This window comes from Halichoerus grypus, chromosome 7 (genome assembly GCF_964656455.1).
Source record: "Halichoerus grypus chromosome 7, mHalGry1.hap1.1, whole genome shotgun sequence".
Lineage (NCBI taxonomy): Eukaryota > Metazoa > Chordata > Mammalia > Carnivora > Phocidae > Halichoerus > Halichoerus grypus.
This window is the reverse complement of record NC_135718.1, coordinates 139,703,066-139,711,151: the sequence shown is the minus strand read 5'-3', so window position 1 is coordinate 139,711,151 and position 8,086 is coordinate 139,703,066. Positions and strand designations below refer to the sequence as shown.

General features: G+C 38.1%; 1 pseudogene; it reads left to right on the top strand.

The window, feature by feature from the left end:
* The first annotated feature begins 2,503 nt into the window (after nt 1-2,503).
* LOC118553116 (kanadaptin pseudogene) lies at nt 2,504-5,086 on the top strand (annotated as a pseudogene).
* The last annotated feature ends 3,000 nt before the right edge of the window (nt 5,087-8,086 follow it).

Sequence of the window (8,086 nt, the reverse complement as noted above, 5' to 3'; positions counted from 1 at the left end):
AAAGGCAGGCCTGGGCAGGACAAAGGCTAATGTGATTGGAGTGCAGTGAGCACAGGGAGTAGAAAAAGGAGGTAAGAAGCAGGCACGTCCAGGGTCATGCTGGGTCTCTAAGCCTGGGTTTCAAATTTTGGGTCACAATCAATCAGTGGAATCAGGGAGTGCTTTTTATCTTCTTTATACTTAAAAAATTAAGTAATTAATTAAAAAAATAAAACAAGCATTTAAATAATATAGCAAAACTCTGGATTTTTTCCATATAAGCAAACCCTGATTTATAGAACTAGTTTAATATGTTAACTAATTTTTATTCTTAACTTTTCATGTGTTAACAATGAACTGTTTTGTGGTTCCATTCAAATTTTAGGATTCTTTGTTCTAGTTCTGTTAAAAATGCCATCAGTATTTTGATGGACTCAAATAGCCAAAGCAATCTTGAGAAAGAAAAACAAAACTGAGGTATTATATTCCCTGATTCAAATTATACTACAAAGCTACAGTAATCAAAGCAGTATGGTACTGGTATGAAAACAAACACATAGATCAATAGAATAGAATAAAGTGTCCAAAAATAAATTCATACATATAAGGTCTATTAATCCATGACAAACATGGCAAGAATATACAATGGGGAAAAGACAGTCTCTTCAAAAAATAGTGTGTAAAAAACTGGACAGCTACATGCAAAAGAATGAAACTGGACCCCTCTCTTCCATCATATACAAAAATAAATTAAAAATGGATTCAAGACTTGAATGTAAGAGTTGAAACCATAAAACTACTAGAAGAAAACATAGGCAGTAAGCTCTTTGACATTGGTCTAGCAATAGTTTTTTGAACCAGTCTCCACAGACAATGACAACAGAAGCTAAATTAAACAAATGGGATTATATCAAACTAAAAATTTTTGCACAGTGAAAGAAACCATCAACAAAATGAAAAGGCAACCTACTGAATGGGAGAAGATATTTACAAATCATACAAATATTGGGTAAATATCCCAAATACCTAAAGTGCTTCCATAACTTACTATAGGACTTGAAAAGACATGAAGATGGCCAACAGGTACATGAAAAGATGCTCAACAAAACTAATCATCAGGGAAATGCAAATCAAAACCCAAAATGAGGTATCATCTCAAACCTATTAGATTGGCTATTATCAAAAAGACAGAGGGCTCCTGGGTGGCTCAGTCGTTAAGCGTCTGCCTTCTGCTCAGGTCATGATCCCAGAGTCCTGGGATCGAGTCCCACATCGGGCTCCCTGCTCTGTGGGAAGCCTGCTTCTCCCTCTCCCACTCCCCCTGCTTGTGTTCCCTCTCTGGCTGTGTCTCCCTGTCAAATAAATAAATAAAATCTTTAAAAAAAAAAAAAAAGACAGAAATAATAAGTGTTGGTGGGATGTGGAGAAAAGTGAACCCACATACACTGTTGGTGGGAATGAAAATTTGTGCAACCACTATGGAAATAGTATGGAGGTTCCTTAAAATAGAACTGCCATAAGATTCAGAAATTTCACTTCTGGGTATTGACCCAAAGTAAATAAAAACACCAATTTGAAAATATATGTATCTAACTTTATGTTCATACTAGCATTATTTACAATAGCCAAGATATGGAAACCTATGTCCATCAGTAGATAAAGATTAAAAAAAACGTGATATGGGGAACCTGGGTGGCTCAGTCGGTTAAGTGTCTGACTTTGGCTCAGGTCATGATCCCAGGGTCCTGGGATCTAGTCCTGCATCTGTTTTCCTGCTCAGCAGGGAGTTTGCTTCTCCCTCTCCATCTGCCCCTCCCCTCTGCTTGTACACACACACACACACACACACACACACACTAGCTCTCTCTCTCTCTTTCACTCTCTCAAATAAGTAAATTATTTTAAAAAAAAGATGTGATATATATTATATATATATAATATATATATACATACATATATATATGCACAATGGACTCAACCATAAGAAAGAATAAAATCTTGCCATTTGCAACAACTAGAATGGACCTAGAAGGTATTGTGCTAAGTGAAATACATACCATATGATTTCCCTTATATATGGAATCTAAAAAAAACAAAAAAACAAAACAAAACAAATGAAAAAACAAAACAAAACAGAAACAGATTCATAGATAAAGGAGACAAAGTGGTGATTACCAGAGTGGGGAGGGAGTGGAGAGTAGGCAAAATAGGTAAAGAGGATAAGAGGTACATACTTCTAGCTGTGAAATAAGTCATGGGGATATAATGTACAGCATAGAAAATATAGGCAATAATATTGTAATGACTTTGTATGGTGACAGATGATAACTAAACTTATGGGGATCATTTTATTATGTTTATAAAGATCAAATTACTATAATATATACCTGAAACTAAGAGGATATTGTTGAGCAGAGATGGGATTACTGGCCTTCTGGTTGAGTTCTGCAACCTCAGAAATGGGTAGGGGCGGATGGGAAGAGATCCCCCAACTCCCTAAATCCACCCCAGCACACACGTGGCCATGTACACACTCATCGGCTTACAGCAGCCTCATAGCAACCTGCTGTCAATCATCCAGGGACCTCATATGAGGGGCCGTCCTTCACCCATCTGCTGTTCTGGAGGCTCAGGTGCTCTGACCTTTGAGTGTGACAAGTTTGCCTCACTTTGAGGTAAGTGTAAAAGAGTGTTAGTGAGCAAGGGGAAGTGTGAACAAGATTTTGACCAAGCCCAGGGTAAATAAATCTGCTTAGCATTTCTGTTTGTGATTTCTCATGGATTGTCAGGATCTGGCTAACAATTTAAAATTATGTTTTGGAATAGCCATCAGAGTGAGTTTATGCCTAATGCTGTCACTTAAGACCCCAGAGTTAGCTTTCCCCCACCCAGAAAATAATCATGTTAACTTAAAACATTTTTACTTAAGATATGGCTTCCTGTTTTTAGTTTCTGATATGTGGGCTGGGGACAGAACTCATCTCCTTCCACCAACAATGTAAATGGACAGATTCCACCTTTTGCTTTCACGTATCAAGTTAAAACTGTCGTTTCCCTTTTTAAGGTCACATTATGTAAGAAATGTGATTGACCTCACCTGTATAAAAATATGAATATGGAATATATAATCATAGTTCTGCCTCATAGCTCCGTACTCCATAGTAAAGCCCAACATACATGCCTTATTCAAATCTTTTCTTGAAACATGAATGTAGATTTCTCTGTTATTGTTTCCATTGTTTTTAAGAGAACCAGTGAATCAAAAATCAATTGTAATTCCCTCCTTGTCGTCAGAGTCCCCAGTGTGAAAGCACTCCATGGTGACCTCAAGAAGTCAGCCCTGCTGACTCATGACATGGGGAAAGCCTGGCCACCAGTCCCTCAAACCCTGAGGAAGTGAAGAAGGAAAAGCCCACAGCACTGCTGGACCCCATTCCCAGGGTCCCACGGGAAGAGCAGCCATGTCCCCCAATCCACAGTAGCTCCTTCCCTGGAGGCTTGGTCACCGGCCCCTGCAGCCTATGGACACTGAAGAGCAGCACCATCCATGGCACCCAAAGGGATGAGCTGCTGCCTTTTCAGGCCACTGCCTAGCTGCAACATGTTTTCCAGAGCACCCTTCACTGAAATGCAATGCTATCGCCAGGGACCTGTCTTCTATCTCTATGTTCTAGGAAGAACCTAGGGATGGTGTTTTTCTCAAACAAATCCAAATGACACAGCACACCTATTATCTGGTCCACAGGGAGCATGTTCTTAGCTTTGGAAGTGGCACCAGCTCTTTATTCTGCAGGGACCAGAGGAAAACAGAGACAGGATCCAAGTGAGTTGTAAGGCGATTGAAGAAGCTCGTCAAGCAGCAACAAAGGGTGTTCTCTCTCTACAGGGTAAAATTTGATTCAACCAAAAAACAACTGATGGCTGAAGTCATTGGCTCAAAAAAGAGAAAGGAGGTAATGATAGTGTTCACTGGAAGCTTGTTGGATCCTATATACTTAGAGATTACTGGGTCAGGAGGCAGATTCTTCCCAGTCAAAGACTGGGAAGACAAAGATTTTTATGGTAATGATGATGACAGATTCTTCGATCTGACTGATCTGGTTAAGAAGAAGCCTCTGAAGCAAATGAAGAAGGCTGAAAAATTGACAAGAAGCCAGAAACCTTTTAATCATTGGTTGCACAATTAAATGATAGTGAAAGGGAACTCTCTGAAATCTCTGAGAGGCTAAAAGCCTCAAGCAAAGCTCTATCAGAGTCACCATCTCCAGATGTTTCAGATGCTTTCATGTCAGAAACAAAATCAAAGAGTGTGTTAGATGGTCTGTCATGGAAGAAACTACTTGAGAACTTGGAACTGAGGAAACAAGGACAGACTTAAGGGTTGATAAAACCTGTAAATCCCACAGAGATACCAGAACTAAAAAAGACTGGAAATCACATTAGAAATGTAGGAAAAAAAAAAAGCTAAAAAGCTTACATTGATTCTCTTTGGTGCCATGAAAAAAGGAAACAAATCCAAATTAAAAACTGGAACAGTAGGGAAATTATCCCCCCTCCCCAAACACCCAGAACTCACTCTGACTCTAATGAGATTGAAAGATGAGCCTGATGTGGAGGAAGACGAAGCTGTGGAGGAGGAAGAGAAGGACACAAAGGGGAATGAAAAGAAAAAATGATGGGTGGAAGAAGTGGGCTATAGCAGAAGTTAGAGCCAGAAGAAGCAGTATGGGAAAGGAGTCTTCTCACATGCTCTAAAGAAACAAAAACCCATGAAAACATGCCTCAGCCAGATGGAACAGAGTAATTGTCAATAAGAGATTAGCAAAATAACTTCATCATTCAAGGAACCCCTAGCATCAAAGAATGAAATTGAGAAAAAACAGAAGAGTTGAAGAAAAAGAAAGCTACCATTCCAAGAAAACATCCACCAAAACTTTCCTCCAAATATCCAGAAGATGGCCCAGACTGCTGTGGATGGGTCCCAAATGAAGCCCAAAGTGATGGTGGCAGGATCCATTTCATGAAAATATTGGCCTTTGATTGCTTCAGAGTTGCGAAGGAAGACTTTGTGGACCAAGTAGGAACGTGGGCTTCTATACCACGGTGAATGGCCAAAGTAGTTCAGATGATCGCTTGTAAAATATGGAACTGGTCTTCATGCTCTTGGCTTCTAAATTAATCTACCTATCTTATTCTTATTCTCCTGAATTTAGTATTTATATTTAAAAGTGTTTGTGTACATTATAACAAAGGAACAGTATATTTTGTGAATTATTAAAATGAGGGATTGGCTCTATTAAGTGAGAAGGCAAAATTTTAATTATCACGAGGAGGAAATACTTTGATATGCAGTTCTATTTCTCAAGTTCATTGTTTTTTAATAATATTTTAAGTTTTATAATAAACAAAAGTTAAAATAGGATATTTCCTTTCTAGATTACAAATATCTTCTCCTTTAGTAAGGGAGAAGATTTGGAGATTGTATTTTTGAATTTTCTAGAGTGAATTGATTTTTATTTTTCAGATTTTCTGAATATTTGATGTAAAATGTTATCTCGAGTAACAGCCATCAGTTATAATGCTTATGGAAGTTTAGTTTGGGAATTTAGAGTTTTTTATATTGATAAAAGATATTTCAGATAAATATTTTGAATGCAAGTTGTTTTTCTTCAAAGGAAAAAGAAGATATTTATTTTACCTGTGGGCAAGAAAAGAATGTATTCACTGAGAGGAAAGAATTCAGGAGATCAGAAAGTTTGGGTACATAATCTTGCATTGAACATATCTTAACATATCTTAACACATTATTTTATGGTTACCTTGCTTTTAAAGTAGTTTAAAAAATTCTGAGGTTTCACATCTCACAAGACAGCATTTTTTATATGGCATTATCAATTTGTTACTTAGTGGCAAGATTTTGAATATAAAACTACATAAATGCATCTAAACTACTAAGGGAGAAGTGAGAAATGGAGCCAAGTAAATAAAGATGACCTAGTAATAACTATAATAGCCTCAATAAATTTAGTATGTACTGGAACTTTAATGAGCGCTGGTAAATTCAATGTAAGTAATTCAATTCCAAAATATCCATTCTTGATTATCTTTAATTAGAAAATAAATTAGTATTGTACATGAAAAATTCAACTTGGATTCACGTACTGGCTGTATCTAGACTGAGTTCCACCTGTATATGTATTTGCTGTGGCTAAAGCAGTATTTTATTTATTTGTTTTAAATTTGAATGTTTCTAAATGGAGCAGATGCTACCTGCTTCAGTATGTTTCAAAATTTGAAAATACCCACAGTAAGAGACATATTTTATATTGCTACCCAGACTATTCTCTCTCCCTCCCCACTCCGCACCAACCCCATCACTCACACACACACACACACACACACACACACACACACACACACGCACACAAACACAAAACAGTCCTTACCCTTACTACATTTATGGGATGTGTTCTGATCTATTCTTCTATTCTTTCTATTCTATTCTATTCTATTCTATTCTATTCTATTCTATTCTATTCTATTCTTTCATTTTAAAAGGGCTGACTATGGCCCACCAAATTCAAACTGATGTCTGAAAAGCATGCCCTACTCTCTTACCCTGTGCAAACACCTTTCATTACCCTTGACATTACACCTTTTCATTACCTACCCTGCATTCAAATACATCTGCAATTATTATTTATTTATTCATTTATTTATTTATTTTTTATTATGTTATGTTAATCACCATACATTACATCATTAGTTTTTGATGTAGTGTTCCATGATTCATTGTTTGCGTATAACACCCAGTGCTCAATTCAGTATGTGCCCTCTTTAATACCCATCACGAGGCTAACCCATCCCCCCATGCCCCTCCCCTCTAAAACCCTCAGTTTGTTTCTCAGAGTCCATATTCTCTCATGGTTCATCTCCCCCTCCGATTTCCCCCACTTCATTTTTCCCTTCCTGCTATCTTCTTCTTTTTCTTTTAACATATAATGTATTATTTGTTTCAGAGGTACAGGTCTGTGATTCAACAGTCTTACACAATTCACAGTGCTCACCATAGCACATACCTCCCAATGTCTATCACCCAGCCACCCCATCCTTCCCACCCTCCACCACTCCGGCAACCCTCAGTTTGTTTCCTGACATTAAGAATTCCTCATATCAATGAGATCATATGATACATGTCTTTCTCTGATTGACTCATTTCACTCAGCATAATACCCTCCAGTTCCATCCATGTCGTTGTAAATGGCAAGACTTCATTCTTTTTGATGGCTGCATAATATTCCATTGTGTGTGTGTGTGTGTGTGTGTGTGTGTGTGTGTGTGTATACACACACATCTTTTTTTTTTAAATTTTTTATTGTTATGTTAATCCCCATATATTACATCATTAGTTTTAGATATAGTGTTCCATGATTCATTGTTTGTGCATAACACCCAGTGCTCCATGCAGAACGTGCCCTCCTTAATACCCATCACCAGGCTAACCCATCCCCCCACTCCCCTCCCCTCTAGAACCCTCAGTTTGTTTTTCAGAGTCCATCGTCTCTCATGGTTCATCTACCCCTCCGATTTCCCCCCCTTCATTCTTCCCCTCCTGCTACATTCTTCTTCTTTTTTTTTTTCTTTCTTAACATATATTGCATTATTTGTTTCAGAGGTACAGATCTGAGATTCAACAGTTTTGCACAATTCACAGCGCTTACCAGAGCACATACCCTCCCCAGTGTCCATCACCCAGTCATCCCATCCCTCCCACCCCACCTCCCACTCCAGCAACCCTCAGTTTGTTTCCTGAGATTAAGAATTCCTCATATCAATGAGGTCATATGATACATGTCTTTCTCCATTTGACTTATTTCGCTCAGGATAATACCCTCCAGTTCCATCCATGTCGTTGCAAATGGCAAGATCTCATTCCTTTTGATGGCTGCGTAATATTCCATTGTATATATATACCACCTCCTCTTTATTCTTTCATCTGTTGATGGACATCTTGGCTCTTTCCACAGTTTGGCTATTGTGGACATTGCTGCTATAAACATCAGGGTGCACGTACCCTTTCGGATCCCTACTTTTGTATCTTTGGGGT